This window comes from Octopus bimaculoides, chromosome 4, assembly GCF_046866305.1.
Source record: "Octopus bimaculoides isolate indiv1 chromosome 4, ASM4686630v1, whole genome shotgun sequence".
NCBI classification, from domain to species: domain Eukaryota; kingdom Metazoa; phylum Mollusca; class Cephalopoda; order Octopoda; family Octopodidae; genus Octopus; species Octopus bimaculoides.
Genome location: NC_142931.1, coordinates 82667908 through 82687238, shown reverse-complemented (window position 1 = coordinate 82687238; position 19331 = coordinate 82667908). Strand labels below are relative to the sequence as shown.

Genomic DNA, 19331 nt, shown 5'->3' with positions numbered 1-19331 from the left:
TTTCAGTTCTTTCTCTTTTATGCAGTATGACAAGTATTTTTCGTTACTCTTATCTATGCCTGGGTTAAGGAGTTAGTGCAGAGGGCATTAACGGTGCCTTTATTAATAATAGATGGTGGTGTGCCCTCAAGCGAGCCAATCGTTCTGAGTCTATTAGATTTAGTAAACAATTAAGTCTAGATAAGATTAGAATACAAGGGACCTTAATTAAGGAAATAAAGGGGCCAAGGAGCTTGGCTCTGCATCGAGAGTGATGGCGGCGAAAGCGGGTTTTTTCCCCGTCATCTCAATGCCAAACACGAAGGGTATAGGTTCAGAGCTAAACTTCGTGCGGTGTCGTCCCATCTGTGTGTGATATATAATTATCGTAAGAAAGAATCATCTTTTAGGTACATCTCATTGACAAGAGTAAAAAAAAACTCGGAATATCGATGTCTAAGATACCTGACAGATGGCGACACTGAACGAACTGGATGTTTTCAGACCTTTTTACCACAAGAGAGATATTTCTCCACGGTAACTGCAGTATATTTCCCTTTTAGCTGTTGAAATATGTGACAAACATATTTCAACTAACTTAAATTCTGCCTATATATATATATAGGTAAAGCAAATTTTAGAGGTAATACTTGATAATTGTAAGCACCTAGTGACCGAGGTGAAAGAATAAATTAAAAACGTAAAATTAAAACAGAACACAAGTGTTCTGTTTTAATTTTACGTTTTCAATTTATATATATATATACAGACGAAGACAGGTGGTGTAAACAACAAATGGATGTATTAGTTTAACGCTCGGGAATAGAGAAAGTCTTTGACGTTTCGAGCCTACGCTCTTCAACTGAAAGGAATAAGGAGAGAAACAAGGAGAAAAAAATGTAAATGTAGTGGTCAGCGATCTATCATGGCGAAATACACACACACACACACACACACACACACACACACACACACACACACACACACACACACACACACACACACACACACAACATCTTAGCCATTGTACCATTTTTGTAATGAAATAATACTTACTTACTTGGGGTCGATGGTATCGACAAAGCACTTCCTTCAAAATTGTTGACCTTTTACCAAAATGAAAAGTAATTATTTTATATTCTAGGATAAATACAGATACATTTGAAAGAGAAACACTTCAAACAGAGAGGGAAGGGTAGGGGATGGGGAAGAATAGAACGGAAAGGAGAGAATAAGTAAAGACGCGTTGACATCAGAAATTTTGTTACATCTTTATCTTCTTCCTACTACCCTTCCCGACAGTATGGAGCGCGAGTGTAATTTCAATAAAGAACAAAATAAGAATTTTTAACACTAATGTAAAAGTGGTGCTATTGTATGGGGCTGAGACATGGCGAACAACAGTTAAGTCAAATAAGCAAATACAATTATTCATCAACAGGTGCTTGCGTAGTATACTTCAAATCAGATGGCCCGAACACAAAAGCAATATGGAGCTATGGCAAAGAACAAATCAAGTTTCGATTAGGGAGCAAATATTTAAGAAAAAGTGGAAGTGGATTGGTAGCACAATTAGAAAGGACACAGCAAATGCAGCGAAAAGTGCTTTACAGTGGAATCCGGATGGATATAGAAAGAGGGGCAGGTCTAAGAACTCGTGGCGTAGATCAACACAAAAGGAACTAGAGAAAGGGGGACATTCATGGCAGAGTATAAGTACAGAAGCGAAAAATTATGGGACATGGAATTCAATTATAAGTGGCGTTGGAGGGTTAAAGGCAAGAAGACTACCCCTCCCACTTCGTGTTTAAATATCCTCTCTTTCTCTTGCACGTTTACTTTGACTCCCTTGTAAGTCAGGTTTATATTTCTTACAAACCTTTCTCTCACTTTCCGTATCTCTCGTGTTTTCCGTATATATTTCTGCATTGATGCTATTATTTTTGCCTCTCTTTATTCTTTCCCTCTTTTTCACCGTCTCTCTCCCCCCCTCTCTCTCTCTCTCTCTCTCTCTCTCTCTCTATCCATCTATCTTTTTTTCATTCGCCATTATTAATACCAACGTCACCGCCAACGCCTTTACCATCATCACAACCGTTATTATTATTGGCACTCCGTCGCTAACGATGTCGAGGGTTCCAGTTGATCTGATCAACGGAACAGCCTGCTTGTGAAATTAACGTGCAAGTGGCTGAGCACTCCACAGACACGTGTACCCTTAACGCAGTTCTCGGGGATATTCAGCGTGACACAGTGTGACAAGGCTGACCCTTTGAATTACAGGCACAAAAGATACAGGAAGTAAGAGTGAGAGAAAGAGTACAGCAGGGTTCGCCACCATACCCTGCCGGAGCCTCGTGGAGCTTTAGGTGTTTTCGCTCAATAAACACTCACAACGCCCGGTCTGGGAATCGAAACCGCGATCCTGTGACCGCGAGTCCGCTGCCCTAACCACTGGGCCATTGCGCCTCTACTATCACAACCGTAAGAGTTTACTTATTCTCTTTTCTCTAATTACTTCCCTTCGCCTTACGTAGCATGTATTTAAGAACGTTCTAATAATTTATAGCTTACCAGGAGTAATTATAAGTTAGACCATAACTGTTTGAAATGCGAATAAAATTGAAGATGATGATACTTTTTTTAACCTTTAAGAGTTGGCAAAAAACATTGGGTGCGATAAAGGTGCGTGGAGATACCTAAAAGAGCGTGTAAAAAAAGAATAACAAAAGCAAAAGCGTTATCAGGGCAAGTGGAACCGTACTCTGCTTCATGACTACTGCTGGACTCTTAAGAGAGACATGTACTGCAGAAACTAAAACTAAACTACTTATTGTCTGTCTATGTAGAACTGGTTTAATGCAGGTCTTCAAAAAGAAAATCGCATGCCCGACAAAAATCTAACTCGGAAAATGTTAAAATGTCAGAAACTCGTTTGGATTCAGCACAAATAATGCTACATGAATCAGCTACTTTTATTTTAGGGACACTTTTTTTTTTCCGTGGTTTACCAAGTGTTACATTTATCGAAAAGTTTAAATGAATTTAGTAAAAAGCTAAGGGACATAACTCTAGTAATTAAATAGCAGAGATTATCGTTCTTGGTTCTATTTACCGTGTGTTTTGTTTTTGCAAACATTACCAAAGGTTCGTCATTATAACACAGACACTTCGATGCATGCATAAAACAATTCTAATATGATTGAATTAATAAAGGAGCACAGAGTTAGAATATTGACTTCTGAATGAACATTTCGTTTTTGGATTTGGTTTGCAAGATTCTTTATGTGAGTTCGTGTGTTGAAGCATATTCTCTTGTGTCTGGGGAGAGTCATTTTCTTTTTGTGCCTTATAATTTAACACACTCACCAGTAAAATTTCCACTTATTTCTTATTTTTATTTTCCTAATATTTTCGTTGCGTATTGCAACCTTTTCAATAGTCTTCACTCTGTCCGTTATTTACACTGCGTTCCTTTTTGTTTGTTTGTTCGCATGTGCGTGGGTCAGTGTGTGCGCCTATGTATGTATGTATGTATGTATGTATGTATGTATGTATGTATGTATGTATGTGTATGCATATGTATATATATATATGTGTGTGCGCATCTGTATGTATGTATTCTGCATATTCATGTGTGTGTGTGTGTGTGTGTGTGTGTGTGTGTGTGTGTGTGTGTGTGTGTGTGTGTGTGTGCATGTCTGAGTGTGTGTGTGTGTGTATGCGTTTTGCAACTATGTACCGTGTTTGTATGTACGGATGTGCATCTCCATATGTGTGGACACGTGTCTCCATATGTGTCTTTGTGTGAAGTAAAGTGTGTGTGTATACATGGTCATGTGTTTCAGTCTCCATTTGCGTATGTGTGCTTGTCTGTTCATATAACCTATATACCTATCCGTCTGTATGTTGATCTGTTTATTTTCATATCCATATGCTTGCATTGAATGGACGAATGCAGAAGCTCTAGAAGATCTCGACTTCGCAGATGATATAGCACCACTTTCACAAACATATAGCCAAATGCAAAATAAAACGTCAAAATTAGAAGCAATAGCTGCCAAACTAGGATTGAAAGTCAACCGCGACAAATCAAAAATTATGCGCGTTAATGAAGAAAACAGCGAACGTATTAAACTAGAAACCAGTGGACTAGAGGATGTAACCAAGTTTACGTATTTACGTAGTAAGATAACGTTCTCAGGCGGCACCGACGAAGATATTAGGACGAGAATAAGTAAGGCAAGGACCGCTTTTCACATGTTAAAAAAAATATGGATCGCAAGTGTAATTTCAATAAAGAACAAAATAAGAATTTTTAACACTAACGTAAAAGCGGTGCTATTGTATGGGGCCGAGATATGGCGAAGAACAGTTTAGTCAAATAAGCAAATACAATCATTCATCAACAGATGCTTGCGTAGTATACTTAAAATTAGATGTCCCGAACACATAAGCAATATGGAGCTATGGCAAAGAACAAATGTTTCGATTAGGGAGCAAATATTTAAGAAAAAGTGGAAGTGGATTGGTAGCACAATTAGAAAGGACACACCAAATGTAGCGAAAAGTGCTTTACAGTGGAATCCGGATGAAGCGAAAAATTATGCGACATGGAATTCAATTATAAGTGGCCTATACTCCGCATTGGAGGGTTAAAGACAAGAAAAAAAATTCTTGCATACATGTGCATATACACATACATACATACACTCACCTACACACACATACATACATATATCTATCCACATAACAGCCCACTAACTATTCTACTCTACCTGTGTGAACTGTGGGTATAGGGTTATGATATCTGCTATGTATATTTCCTATTTAGTATTGGGGAAGTTTCATTTATAAGGACGTACTCCCGTATTTGTCTGAGTGTTGGGTCTTTTGGGTGCTTGGATAAGATGCGGATGTCAAGTTGGTGCATATGGTATTTTCAAAGGAGTACGTCCTACATAGTTGTGATCTGACGGAGTTCCTTGGCTTTTCAACAATCTTAATGTTGAGTTTGGTCTCCTTCAGAGCTTTTCTAAATCTACGAGCTAGTTCTCCATGGGCTGTGACCTCTACAAACATCACTCCTTGATATTTGTCGGTTTTATACCACGTGTTCACCCTGTTTTCTTTGTCACAAGTTCTTTGTATTCTATTCCATCCTTTGTTTCTATATCTAGGGCAGGTACCATTGATATCATTACGTATAATGTTATCTAATTTCTTTCTAGCTATATATTAGAACGTGCCTACCTACATGCTACGTAAGGCGAAGGGAAGTAATTAGAAAAAAGAGAATAAGTACACTCTTATGATTGTGATGGTGGTAAAGGCGTTGTTGGTGATGTTGGTATTAATAATGATGAATGAAAAAAAGATAGAGAGACGGTGAGAAAGAGAGAAAGAATAAAGTGAGAGGCAAAAATATCGGTATCAATGCAGAAATATATACAGAAAACACGAGAGATAGGGAAAGTGAGACAAAGGTTTGTAAGATGTACTTTAGCGCCAAAGACTTAAAGATACTTCCATGTAATAATATCGCAGACAATTAATAACTATGTGAAAAAAATCATTTTCATAGGAGCAGAAGAGTTTCTGGCTGTAAAGATCAACAAATTTGTAGCCGAAGACTGTAGAGGAAGAAATAATGTTCTGAGTAAAATTTGTTTCTTTATTGCCCACTGGGGGCCAACATAAAGAGGACAGCACAGCCTGATTGGGGTTAGACGCACAAATGATAATAAAAATTTATAAACGTTTACAATAAAATCGAATGAATTACAGTCGGATGAAATACAATACAAAAGACAAAATTACACATGCACAATGAGATAGAAAAACAGGTTATGCTCCGACCCCACGAGCCCTGTTCTGCTACGGTACCTTTTTGTTCAGCCTTATGCCACGTTCACGAGGAGTCTTTCACACCCAGCATTCTCGCTACATGCATCCATCTGTCTTTAGACATCCTCTCCGACAGGCATCTTTCTTCAGCCTCACTTTTAGGTGAAAGGTAAAGAATCTCACCAACTCGAGACCGGAGATGAAGTTGCCTATCGCCATTCCTTTCATTCTCGTCTTCCATATCGTCTCTTTCGCAATTGCTACTACTGCGAGAAAGCAATTCTTACCTTCTTTCGTGAGGAAATCCGGCGGGTCAATTTTTAAAATAGACTCAGACGACAGCTGTACTCTTCTTGTATCTGACAACAGGTTTTCCGCATAAGTCCACACTTCTGACACTTCCGGATACTGAACAATAGCTTGCAAGACGGTTTCCCTATCCTGCTCACATCCTGTCCAGGCCGATGGACCAGGCTGGCCGTGTCTGGTGAGCTTATCTCGAACGGGTAAGGCTCCTCGGTAACATTGCCAGGCTAGAGATTTTTGGAAGTTATCCAAAGTCCCCAGCCCGAATGTCCTTTGGAACATACTGTCTACCCTCTGTAGGTGTTCCATCTTGGTCACAATGATGGTGAAGTCGTTCGCACATGCTGAAACCAATCCTCCACCTCCTGGATTCGTCGGGATGCCACTCAGCTTTCGCAGTAACGGCTCCATAGCCATCACATACAAAAGCGGTGAGAGCGGACATCCTTGGCGAACCGAACGTTTGATACAGAACGGCTTAGTAAGAAAGCCGTTCACCCGAACGATCGAGTCGATGTTGTCATATAACTGTATAATCCACCTGAGGAAGCCAAGACCCAGCCCGAACTGTGCGAGAATGGACACCAGGTAGCGATGGCCAACCCTATCGAATGCTTTGGATTGGTCTAAATGGACCAAAGCCCGACCATTGCCAGAATTATATTCTGAGTAAGATATGGTTAGGCTATCAGAAGGGTTTTTATAGTGTTCTCTACCAATGGATTTTCGAAATATTTGCCTCGTGTAAGGAAGCACCAATTATAAGCAGGGGTGTCAAACATATAAAGAATAAATGGACAACAATTCTGCAAATACAAAAAAGAGAGGGATTTACAGAGATGAACCACATCTTTATTAGAATAGAAATGTTCCAAGGGTTTTATCCTTTATATTCTTCCCCCCCCCCCCCCCCCCGCCCGGTGTTAACACATTTAACCCGTGTAACCGATGTATTAAGCCATTCTGGACTTTGACACAAATGCTACAAGAGGATCAAAAAATCTTTTTGAATAGGTAACCAGCACAGTTAACACTCCGCAGATGATAAACAACTGAAATCATATGAAATTCGGTTTAGAAAAGTGCGCCGAAGCAAACTCAAAGAACAGAAAACTGATAAACGCCACTCAAATCTTGTTAAATTAAAAAAGAAGTGTAAAAGAGTTAAACGAAGCAAACTTGCAATTAATGGAAATTTAATATAGTAGATAAATTTTTAATCATGTACAAATGTAAGAAGAGATTAAGATGGAATATTATGGACGCGTTACATCCATATTCAAAACAGTTTTAAATATTAAAAAAAAAGGCAATATGTACTCTTTTACTCTTTTACTCTTTTACTTGTTTCAGTCATTTGACTGTGGCCATGCTGGAGCACCGCCTTTAGTCGAGAAAATCGACCCCAGGACTTATTCTTTGGAAGCCTAGTACTTATTCTACTGGTCTTTTTTGCCGAACCGTTAAGTTACGGGGACGTAAACACAGCAGCATCGGTTGTCAAGCGATGTTGGGGGGACAAACAGAGACACACAAACATATACACACACATACATACATACACACACACACACACACACACACACACACACACACACACATATATATATATATATATATATATATATATATATATATATACGACGGGCTTCTTTCAGTTTCCGTCTACAAAATCCACTCACAAGGCTTTGGTCGGCCCGAGGCTATAGTAGAAGACACTTGCCCAAGGCGTCACGCAGTGGGACTGAACCCGGAACCATGTGGTTGGTAAGCAAGCTACTTACCACAAAGCTACTCCTATTAACGAACAAACTGATCTAATATAAAAATAGTTGTCAGTATCCTTCAAATCTTGTCCTGTAATGTAGGACTGGATTTCTAATAGATATTGCAAGTGTAGATGCATTTTTCCTGAAAAAATAAATGCAGGATCATAGCTATCTTCAAAGAAAGCTGGTTTGACTTGAAACAATGACAACAAAACAAAATTTGTATGTGTCTGAATGAGTTTATGTGTGCGTGCAAGCAAGCCTGTAGGTATGTATCCATTGCATTACATGCAAACAACACACACACGCGCGCGTGCGCATATGTACGAATTCTTTAGCAACCAAACATCTTTGACAGCAGAAATCAATGAAAAACCGATTTGGGCCGTCTTTCTAGTTTATGTAGTTATCTTGTTCGGCTATACAGTGTTTTCATGAAGTCATCCAATCAGACTGCATGCAAGTTATTCATTGTTTGGGAAGACACACAGATTTATGGAACACTTGTCAGTTTAATCCATTTGTAAATTATATTAAGTGTCCTATTGGCCGACAATGAATAAATGAATTGAATAAGCAATGATTATAATATTCAATTAGTAAGACACTGAAATATCATCCACGTGTGACTGTGAAAGCTTATATTTGTTTAGAATGAATTCAAAGCAAATGTTAATTATTGAATTCTTCAAACAGTATAACGTTATCTCCCTTTATTTTTATTTCTCTGTATCTATATTTATATCTCAGTAAGGAGTTAAGAAAGAGAAGGTGTGGATGTGTCTGCTTGCGCTGTCGTGTTATGTGTGTATATATATATATATATATATATATATATATATATATATATATATATATATATATATATATATATATATATATATATATATATATATATATATATACATATATACATACATGCATACATGTATGTACGCATATCGACGTGTGTGTGTATGTGTGAGTGCGTGCGCGTAAATACATGTTTATGTGAAGGTGGAAGTACATATATATAGACAAAACCTCATACATACATATACATACACATAGACACGCTCACGTTATTCTCACATGCACACACATGCTTGCGCACACACACTTCAGCCATCTTACTGCTGTTCCCTTAGCATTCTTGTCTCCAACCACTTCCTTCCGGTCAATTCAACATGTGCAGCCGTTAATCCAGATACATGTTTTTCTTTCTTCGCTTTTCCTTCTGTCTCTCCATCTGTTTTCTCCCTTCAGTCCTTTGTTTAGAATAGCATAGGCTCGAAACGTCAACTCCAATTTTTGTTCACTCATCTCTCTCTGCCCTTTGTTTTGGGGGTGTTTTTTGTACAATTACGAACCACACACACACACACACACACACACACACACATACACTCCTCTCTCTCTTCTTTTTCCACAAGATCCAACCACAAAATGTCATCCTCCATACACATGGCACATTCATACAAGTGCAGTCTTGCACACTTCATCTAATTTATGTTATATACATAGTCCTTTCTTTATCTTAGCTCATTTATGTTCCGACATTCATAAAGACTAACATTACTCATTCAGTTAAACTTTATAGTATAGGGTAAAACAGAGTGAGGCTTAATGTTGGAACATGAAGATATTAAAGTAAGAGGCGTAAACTCTCACAACAAATCAATTGAGAGAGCATGGTTGATATACTGGGTGTTCGAGATAAATTTGACAGCTTGCATATAAGGAAAACCAAAACACGGTATCCTATCTTAAAATAAAAGTATGAAAAAAAATCAACAATTATCACCTAGATTGTTGTTGGGAGATAACAGTTTACTCAATGTAGCTGCTCTCTAAGACCTCAAAACGGCACCGGAACCTTGCGCATTTGTTCCTCACTGTGTCTCTGGGAAGATCTTCGAACACCACCTTGATCTTGGCCACTAACTCGGCCTTGGTGTTGCAAGCAGGGCGGTTTGTGTCTTTCTCAACTGTACCTTACACATAGTAATCCATAAGGTAACAATCGGGGTGAATAGAAAGCCAGAAATTGGGGCTGGTGAAGTCGTAGAATTTCTCCGACAACCATTTCTGACTCTTTCCGAAGGTATGCCAAGGAACTGAATACAGCTGTCACACATGTGGCCTTCCAGCAGGAACTCTCTTTAACCTGGGTTTGACCACAGTCTTCAACAACTTCACATAGCTACCAGAATGCAGCCTAAGGTCCTGTTCAAAGACGTGAGAGTGAACTTGGGCGTGCAGACGCAATCAGAACCCGTATTGTGTCCCTTCCTGCTGGCCACGATTCATCGTTTCCATTGTAGCTGTCCATGTCACGTCTTACAGCTTTTACAGTGTTCACCCTGCAATGAGCAGCAGCCATGATGTCGGAATTTTAATAGCTGGCACGAATTATCATGATACAGGTAATTCTTTTCCATGTCACCTAACTTTTTCTCAACTAAATCTTTAATCTTTATGCTCTCCGACACCGTTGACTGTTCAACAATACATCAAGCTGTTCCTGAAAAAAGAGACATTAAAACATCCTCAAATTTAGCTCGAACACCATATATATTGTAAAGAAAATTCATATCGGTGGAATATGAAACAACAGATGTTCAAGATTGATAAATGAACAGCTATATATTTTATTCTTTTTTTCCATTATAGTCAACCCAGCTGGCACTACCACCTGACTATTAGCAGCACCAGAACCAATAGGAAAATTAATTTGGTTGTCATGTATTTCCTCTGGACGTGTGCTAATGATCAGCTTACTGAGACAAGTTCAGTAAGCTTATAGTACACACGAGTATATGTAAGTTTCTGTAATTAGTCATATAACTTCTCTCTTTTTTACTCTGTACACCCACCCACCCCCACACACACACACACGCAAGCGCGTGCACATACGCACACAAAAACACACAAGCACCAACCCACTCACACGCTCGCCCCCAGCCACATCTAATTAAGAAGCTCGCTTCACAATCATAAGGTTTCGGGTTTAGTCCCTTAGCGCGACCTATCCGTATTTTGCAAGTAAATTTGATTGGCTGAAACCGTACGAAAGCGCGTTATATATATATGTATGTGTGTGTGTGTGAGTGTGTATTGTGTGTGTGTGTGTGTGTGTGTGTGTGTGTGTGTGTGTGTGTGTGTGTGTGTGTGTATGTATGTATGTATGTGTATATATGTTTGCATATATGTAATTGGTAAATTGTCTATTAGTCCGGTAAAAAGCACACTCTAAAAGCAATTTTGAGCAGTTATATTTTATGTAGCCGAGTAGTTTACCCTTGGTTTTGGCATATAACCTGTCAGAAAGTTGCCATTAGTTTCACGTCTTACTTTCTGACTCCAGTTATATACCATACCCAAGGATATACTACTCGTCTATTTTATATATTTATGCGTGTGCGCATGTGCGAGTGTGTGTGTGTGTGTGTGTGTGTATCCATATATATTCGTTTATTCTTTTATTCTTTTACTTGTTTCAGTCATTTGACTGCGACCATGATGAAGCACCGCCTTTAGTCGAACAAATCGACACCAAAACGTATTCTTTGTAAGCCTAGTACTTATTCTATCGGTCTCTTTTGCCGAACCGCTAGATTATGGGGACGTTAACACACCAACATTGGTTGTCAAGCGATGGCGGGGGACAAACACAGACACAAAAATACATACATACATACAAACATACATACATACATACATACATACTAGGTACGTGCCGTCAGTAATTACCAAGGGTAGGCAATTGGTGACCTTTATGTAGTAAAACACATAGAAAAAATAAGCGAAACAGGCGTGCGACTGAGTTGTAGGCAGATTTACTCCTACCTTTATAGCACGCAAAGAAAACATTGTTGGAAGAATGTACGCGGCACGTGTTCTACAGCAGTATTATGCGTAGCTTAAATACTAAGATTGAAAAGCAGGGACGAATTATGCCTACCTAATCTATAAGAAAAATATATATTTTGCATTTCATACAAAGTAATCAGAGTAACCTTTATGATTTTATTGAATTAGGTGCATATTTTGCCACGAAAGAAAAATGTTGCTGTCGATCTATTTTATCCAAGGTAGGCACTGCCTACTTTGCCTACCTATATATATATATATACGACGGGCTTATTTCAGTTTCTGTCTACCAAATCCACTCACAAGGCCCGAGGCTTTAGCAGAAGACACTTGCCCAAGGTGCCATGCAGTGGGACTGAACCCGGAACCATTTGCATGCCAAATCATGTCTTCCCCAACAGATACTCTCACTATTTTCATCATATTTAATATTCTATCATTTCCGGGAATCGATATTGTGAATTGTAGAATTAACTCTAATGATAAATTTTCAGAACTAGTTTTTTTAGGATTAGTACTAATTCTTTTAACCATGAATATCACATACAAGTGAATAAATGCCTGTGTAATAGTAAAAACAAAATTACCTGTCCTTTAGAAAATCAGCGTTTAAGGAAGAATATAATGTATCAATGTAAGGTAATAACAGATCGTAAGAGTTATTGCATAGGTTCGTCTGTTAGAATATGAAAATCTAGATTTCATGATCATTCTTATTCATTTGAGTATAGAAGAAAAGGTAATTCTATGAAAGTTGATAAATGCATTCGGGATTTAAAAGATAAGTATGATTTAAAATGGTCCTTTATTAGTTATGCCCCATCGTACAATACTAGTAATTCTAAATGTAAATTTTGCCTTGAGGAAATGTATTATATAATTACTTCTGAATTAATATTATTAGATTATAAGGGTAATTTTACATTAAAATGTTCTCATAAATATAGAAAAGTATTTCAATTCTAAATAACCTATTAATTATAATTGCTTTTCATATGATATAATATGCATAATTCTTCTAAAAATGTCTAGCATATTCAATAGATAGATAACTAATTGCTGTGACGTAGAATCTCTATATATTCTAATTGCCATACTGAAGAATTCATGTGTATATTTTTTATTCTTTCGTTATCCACTAACGTCATCAAAATTTAAATACTAAACTAACTTTTATAAGTATATTATATTCCTTCTTAACGTCATTTTTGTATGCGTTCGTTTACTAGACGTCTATTGGAAATATTTTCTTAGTTGACTTTGAATTTAACTAATTTTGGATTGCCTTGATAGTGGTGTGTTAACGTATTAATTTGACTGATATTTTCTGTATCCAAATATGTTGATACATCAGAAACGATCGTCGGTTTGGATGGTGTAATCACCAATTAAAGATGTGATTTTCTCTTTTCTTATGATGCACACACACACACACACACACACACACACACACACACACACACACACACACACACACACACACACACACACACACATAATTATTTACTTATTTTACTTGTTGAGCCAGGAGGAAGCGGCAGTGTTCATGACATTTGCAGGCCCTCCGAGACTAGTGAGCTTGATACCATTAACTTCTATTTAAATTGTTCTAAGTCAATATCTACTGGTAAAACATGAGTAGGGAGAAGATTCCAGAAGGCTGAGGTTTTGGGAAGGAAGGACTGAATATAGTGGTTAGTTCAGGGCCTGGGGATTGAACTCAACAAGGGGAGATAGAGAGTTAAGTGGGTTAAAAGTGCACCCCGCCCCGCCAAATGCAGCGTATACATCGTATGCCAGATCTGGAGAGCATCCTCTAATGGAGGCAAGTAGGATGTATAGAAACAGCCAAACTTTGAAGAAAAAAGGCCATTGAAGGATCAGTGAGTGAGTGAGTAAGAGTAAGATAGAAAGAGAGAGAGAGAGAGAGAGAGAGAGAGAGAGAGAGAGAGAGAGAGTTTGAGAGAGAGAACGAAAGAGAGGGGAAAGGGGAGAGAGAGGGTTGAGACTACATATGTACAGACACTACCTTTTGGTGGTGCATTTTGAGTAAAGAGTGTATTCTGAGTGGCAAAGGTGGATTGTAGACAGTCTCTTGTCTCAGAGAGAAATAGGATATTTGGTTTGCATATAAGAGGTAATGTGGAATCTAGGTAGGAGAGAAGTCTTTGGCTGTTTAAGAAGGGAAGGGAGAATTGGTTAGGGATTTTGCATCTAGTTTAAAAATTTTTTTTTGACATCATGGTGCGTGAATAGGACACAAAGCTCTTAGGCAGGAGGCCTGGTCTGAATGCTTGGAACAAAATAAACTCTACTACAGGCACCCAAGCGCCAGATAGTGCTGTTAAACCAAGCTGCAGGAGGTACCTTCTGCTCCATATAAAAGGGGGTTACACAAGAACAAGAATGACCAAAAAATAACAAAAGTAACTGTAAGATCATAGTAGGCGTAGTAATAGTAGCAGCAACATCCGCAGCATCACTAGCAGCAGTAGTATTCACAGTAGTAATAGTAGTAGTAGTAGTAGTAAGACAGTGCTTCTCAAATTGGGCTGTGGTATTGCCCTCTGGGGGAATATTATATATGGTCATTGAGGAAAAAATAGGCTAGTGTGGTACATATGAAGCACAAATAATACTCACCTGAGTCTGGCCGAAGCCACGTGCCAAAAGGTTGGGTCAATAACCAGAGTCAAGCGGTGACACGTGAAATATTCGCTTACAGTAAAGAGAAGCAGTGATTAGCAGTCAACCACGTCAAACTAGAACCTGGAACTAAATTATTTTAGCCTGATATTACGTCTGCATACGTTAAAAACGTGAGCACTGAATCGCTGCAATGGGTCATTGAAGAAGCGTTGGTAAGAGTATACGAGAGACAGTTATAAAAACATTTGAGAAGCACTGTATTAGAAGAAGGAATGGAAAGTTAGTGTGAATAAAGCTCACTATGAGATGAGAGAGAAGTAGTAGTTTTTTGTTGCTGTTGTTGTTGTTGCTGTGGTTGTCGTGGTTGTATTTGTTATTCGAACATGGATGATTAATTATTGCTGCTGTTTATTTCTTGTAGCAGAGAGAAATATAAAATAGAATGATCTTTTTTTTAAAGCGCTTAGGGGCCGATCACTTTCTGACATTTTCATTGTTCCCAACTCTTTCGAGCAGACATATTTGTATAAAATACATTATTTTTCCTCCTTTTTATTGATTGCTTGATTGATTGATATACACACGTGCGCGCGCTCAGAACACAAACCCCAAAACCCCATGTATCATTCTACCCTCTTCCTCTCAGATACATATAATATTTACATACACGCATACAAAGTTATATATATATATATATATATATATATATATATATATATGAAAATTTGACATGGGCGATTCTTTCTTGTCTTGGGATTCACGGTCAAACGGTTGGGTGGAATTGCGCGAAAAATTACTCAGATGTGTAGAATGATCCGGTGGTGTTGCTGGGCTTTGTATTTTTTCATAGCTCCCATGGTTACCGAGATAATCTACTATAATATTACTCTTGTGTTTATGAATGAGAAAGGAAGAGTTGATAGATGAATAAGAAAGGGGTGATGTCATACTTGGTAGTGAGATGATGAAAACTGTACGCTGAAAAATAAATCAAACAGCATTTCAACTCTGTGTGAATATATGTGTATGTAAAAGGGAGAGTATGTGAATCTGTGTGTGGGATGGTTCATCTTTGTTCGCTTAGTATTTTGGGTTTATTTTTTGATTTGGCTGAATCTGGTTGCTTCTTTTTTTTGTTGTTGATCAGTTATTTTTAGTGTTTTGACAGAAAAAAGGCATTCTAAAATTGTTTCTTAACGTAAGCGTGCCCAAACAAGTCGAATGCTTACACAGAGCAGGTTTACAGCCACATCATCTAAACCGACCGGGTGAAACCGAGCTTAGCTGCTAGTATATATATATATATATATATATATATATATATATATATATACCAGCGGCGACTCCGGCACTCGGGTTGCTCGGGTTTAACCCGAGTATAAATTTAGTAAAGTAAACGTGTAATAACTCGGGCTCCTTTTATTGAGCCTGGTCGCAGTTCATTTATTTTCGTTCAGGGCATTTCGTAGAGATGCCCTGTGTCAAAAAATATCATTCGTAGTAGACGTTCTCTCGACATCGTTTACATGCGGCTGACTATCTGGTTCAGAAGTTACAGCCCGAGTTATCTATAATTGTAAAAAATAAAAGTAACCCATATTCAATATTTACTTGAAACAATAAATTTCTGTAGAGGTTAGGATTTAAATCCCAATCTATGGAAAGTTTCCGTTCTACAATATTCTTAAAGGAACGAAAAATTACCCAGCAACTCGGCTAATTCGAACGAACCTGGTAGGTGTAAAAGACTAACTGGCATCTCTTGTCAAGAGTACAGGCGACAGTTAAAATCGCTGATGTTTGTTGTGCAATCCGCTGTCATTATTTGATTGCTGTTATTCTGTGCGTTTGTGAATAAAAATCAGTTGTGTTTTGCAAGGTTGCTTTATTTTTACCCTTAACTTAGAAATGGAGAAAAACATAGTGCTAGATTTTAAAAAAATAAGTCAGTTGGGGCTAAAAATATTGCGGAAAAACGTGAAATTCTTCGAGCAGGCATGTTTTATGCGAAATCTGTGATGAGCCCGAGTGACGCTGATGACCTGGAGTCACCTAAACACACACACACACACACACACACACACACACACACACACACAAACACATAGCAATATTAAATCTCTGAACGAGAAGTAAACAGTAGCAGCACGAAATCGTGAAATATATTTGCCAACAAAATGTGGCGGTGCCATACAGGACGATGCTACTGCTGCTTTTAACCCCAGGGGGCATCTCCTCCAGCTGGCTAATGACACACTGTCTGTGCCCGATTAGTATTTGCGAAGGGAAATCATCATTTCTATCTCTGGGAGCGATAGTTGGCAAATATATTTCACGATGTATATACATATCTTTGTATGCGTGGGGGATAGAGGGAGAGAAAGAGAGAGAAAGAGATGTAGAGAGAAATAGAGACACAGAGGGGGAGATAGAGAGAGAGGGAGGGAGAGAGAGAAGGAGAAAGAGTGAAGAATTATTCAACAATAAACATTGCTGCGGAAATACAATGGCCATTTATCCAAATAATGCTCTTGGCGACTTTCTAAATGCTAAAACTTTCCAAGTAATGTTATGAATAAAACTGACAAGTGTTCCATAAATTTATTTGCAGAACGTGCACTAGATGACTTTTATTGAAGGGACTGCAGGGGAACGCGCGCGCGCGCACACACACACACACATTGATCGACAAATGAATAAAACAAGTTTCTCATTTGTCAGCGATGCTAACAATAAACAGATGTTAGACATAAATCACCAGAGTGAGCTGAAATCTACTTGGTGGTATTTTGCAGCTAAGAATGATGTGCCTCTATTGGCGTTTACTTTTTAATTAGAAAACGAGAAGATAGGAAAGTTAATTGTCTCTACACCGCTAAAATAGGAGCGGGTTTCCTCAGGCTCTCAAAACAACAATTAGAGGTAATTCTTACCGATTTGTGGGGTCGATATGTTCTCTATAGGCTAAGAAAAGAGTTACAGTACCGTGTGTCAGTTATTTTAAAGTTGAAGATGGGATGAAAATGGAGGCCGAATTTGTGCCTCAATTTTGACGGTGGCCATGCTGGAGCACCCCCCCCCCCACTTTAGTCGAAGAAATTGATTTATTCCCTGTAAGCCTGGTGCTTATTCTATCAGCCTCTTCTGCTGAACATGCTTTCGTCCATTACTTGATGCAAGAAAAAAGAAATTGGAAAAATCCTGACCAAAACAGAGAAATTTAACTTAACAAAAATAAAGAAAGAGAAAGAAAAGTTTGTATTCGAAAACCAAAAGATGTTTTTTAGCTGAGGTGCAATTTCATAATTAAAACAAATTCAAAATTTAAATTTCGGAACATAAGACTTACCATGTTATCTGGTGTATGGCCGAATTCAAATGGGTAGAAGACCTAAAATAAATGTGAGTGTGTGTTGTTGGGCCTTTAATAGCCAGGGGTCAATTTCAGTTCAATCGTGCCTATCAACCACTCCGAAAAGACAGTTTCATGCCGTCATTTCTCTCTTTCTCTCTCATTCTCTTTCTCTTTCTCTTTCACTTCCTCTCTCCCTTGCTCGACATACGCGTTAGATTTAAGTATCTTAATTTTTCTCATTAAGATCGTTGCTGTTTCAGTGGCCCAGTGGGCATCGGTGTTGAAAAGTAATAATACAACACATAGGTAGTGGTCTCAAATCTCTTCCAGAAATTGCAAGCGTTCTAGTTAAAAAGTTTTATTTAAGCAACAAAAGTTTCTTTCTCTTAAGCGTGACACACGCGTCAGGTACGTACAAAAAACAAATTGGCGTATTAATATTATTGATGATTATTATTATCATATGCTTGACTTTTGATTTGCATTTGTGCAAGTTGGTTCCAAATCTCACCCAGAGGCCTCAAGAAACAACAAGTTAGAAGTTCATGTTGGTGTTATGCCTAGGATATCATATATTTGGTTTTGTACATCGTATTGTTCTAGAGAATGTTTAAGAAAACATAAGAAAATTATGAGTTTGTTTTAAATTTTGAGATTACATAGACAGTATTTTACGTAGAATATGGGCAGTTCCCATGAGCACTATCTTTTAAATTTCTGCCATTTTGGGGTTTCCTGGTATCTGAGATAGGTAGCAATCCTAGGGCACCTATGACAATAAGTATTATTTTAGTCTTGAGGTTTCACATTTTGCCAATTTCTATTTCAAGATCTTTATACTTGATCAGTTTTTGGTAGGTCTTGACAGATACGTTAATATCGATTGGGACAGTCATATCAACGAGGAAGCATGATTTTTGTCTTAAGTATTTCAATATAATATCTGGCCTATCTTTCTGTCAGTTTGAATGGTGAAGTTCCAAAGGAGTGAGATGTGATCATTTTCAAGCACTGGAGGTGTTCCCACGAGTTTTTATCATGGGGCAGGTCCAGGTTTTTGCAAATTACCCAGTGAATATATTGTGCAGCTCTATCATGCCTGTTGAGATACTCTGTAGGCGCAAGAAGACTGCACATGGAGGCAACATGATCAATGATTTCATTTTGTTATTGATATACACGACATGTTGGACAGCTGCCGTTCTTTTAATATGTTGACCTGGTAGTTTCTTGTAGGTAGGCTTTGATCTTGGGCTGCTATGATAAACCCTTCTGTTTTTGATTTAAAACCAGAAGCCATTAGCCATTGATGGGTAAGGGCTTTGTCAACATTGGCATTATTAGCTCTCTTTGGGTATTTGCCATTGAGAGGTTTTTCTTGCCGTTTATCAGTGAGAATATCTAAGGCAGCAGTTTTAGCACGGGTTTTCATACGCTTAGCTTTTTCTGTGCTTGTTTCTAGTCGTCTAATTCTGGAATTTTTGTTGTATTTGGAATTCACTTATATATTCTTTTGCCTGTTTTGTTACTGAGTATGATGCTTTCTTGTTTTCATGTTTTGAGACAAGTTTTAG

General features: G+C 38.1%; 1 protein-coding gene across 4 annotated transcripts in view; it reads left to right on the top strand.

Annotated features, from left to right (window-relative positions):
• Positions 1 to 10222: 10222 nt before the first annotated feature.
• Positions 10223 to 19331, top strand: part of LOC128247134 (uncharacterized) — a 69864-nt gene continuing 60755 nt past the window's right edge. For 3 of the 4 annotated variants that reach the window (XM_089350865.1, XM_089350867.1, XM_089350866.1), the window contains exons 1-2: positions 10223 to 10306; positions 10554 to 10701. The gene's annotated coding sequence lies outside the window, so the exon portion shown is untranslated. The remainder of the gene's footprint in view (positions 10307 to 10553; positions 10702 to 19331) is intronic. The other variant, XM_089350864.1, reaches the window with a different exon arrangement.